We start from the raw sequence: 1,830 nt of genomic DNA, 5'->3' as shown, positions 1-1,830 counted from the left end.
GACACATCGTCCGGTGACTGGCTCTGATACCATTTGTAACGGCTCAGATCCTCCGCTAGCAGATATTGTCCTCTTTGGGCTTTCCCTTTCGGGCTTCCCCTCAAGGCTTTAAAACGCGTCTACCGTTTCCACACCCTTATAAATGGTGGTTTTTTCTCCTCCCCAACTAATGTGAGACATCACAATGGAATATGTCAAGCCTACATCTTGGGCTAGTCTACAAGATCTGTAACCTAGAGCTCTGATACCAACTGTAACGACCCAAAATTTTCTACTTAATTCAGGGTCGTTATTGTATACATATCTTAATCATTGAATGCGGAATACTTCATTTAAATTCCATAAAACATAACTTTTATCTTAAAATATAACCATGGACTTACATGTTTCGAAAACATCTTTAAAACGACACAACAAAAGACTAAATAAAATAAATAAGCGTTTAAATTAAAACATCCTATTCTAGCCTAAGTCTAAGAAAATAAATATCACTACCCTATGCATGTGTCATGGTCTCGAGTTGCGATGTCGCCATCAGCTGTACAGGAACGTCTTGCCTTAACCTGAAAAATGTAATAGCACATGACTTGAGTATTTAAAGAAATACTCAGTGAGTGATCCCACTATTGGGGTTAAATGCAAGGACATGCGAATGCAATGATGGGACCTATCCTTTCAATCTAATTTCTTACGGAACTGTCGTAGATGGTAACTTGGATGTGTTCCATATACTCCAAACACAGCCCATACGTGCGAGTATGGACTCACTAGTCAATTCGCACGCTGTTGGCCACTTTCCTTGTCAGACGAACATACTCTGGGAGCTCCTTAGGCCAGACACCCGATAGAACTAGTAACCGTCACGGCAGCATTATGTAAAACAAAATGATCGTACCCCTGCCAACAGCATTATGTAAGACATAATGATCGTACCCCTGCCAACAACATTATGTAAAACATAATGATAGTATCCCTGCCAGCAGCGTTGTAAAACATAATGATCATATCCCTGTCCATCGTGATGAAATAGGGGTATCCCCCAAATGCATGAGCACACATAATGCATAAGGTCCCACTATTTTTCCATTTTCGACATTATTAAATATAACCCTGCTATCGTTTTACATTCCTATCATATCTTTTCTCATTTTTCAGTTCTCATATCATGCATAATTCTAGGGGTTATATTTCATTCATTTATCGTGATATCATGTCATTCATAATATGTTGTATACATACAATTTAGAAAACATAACATAACGCTCCATGCTTTTAACATGTCATTTCATAACGTGCAATTCATACAACAGTTACCTCAATGGTCGCACAAAACAATCTAAACATAACATATCACATCACAATATATCGTATCATAAACATGGCATATCGTAAACACTTCGTGGTCATACCGTTCCCTAACTTATCAGAGCTTTAACGTTGTTATACCTTTCACAGTCATATCGTTACGTGAATGTACCTTATTCATATCATCATAGGAACGTATCCTAATACTATCGTTCTATCAATCTATCACAAACTTATCATTTTCTACCCATAACCTAACCGTATTCTTTCATCAATCTGTCATATCCACAGCACTCCGGTATGTAACCTAACCTCAATGTTTCATGAACGTATCTTACTCCTATCGTTACATTTCGTTTTGTGCATCCTTCTCATATCCTATCTCAAACATATCATTGAACACATCGTACCGTAATTATTATCCTACAATTCACATATTATAACATATACATAACACATAAGAAACATATCGATCCACAAACAATTCACACATATCAATATATATGACACGTGTAGAACCACAGG

This window comes from Cucurbita pepo, chromosome LG01, assembly GCF_002806865.2.
Source record: "Cucurbita pepo subsp. pepo cultivar mu-cu-16 chromosome LG01, ASM280686v2, whole genome shotgun sequence".
Classification (NCBI taxonomy): Eukaryota; Viridiplantae; Streptophyta; class Magnoliopsida; order Cucurbitales; family Cucurbitaceae; genus Cucurbita; species Cucurbita pepo.
This window is presented reverse-complemented; position numbering follows the sequence as displayed.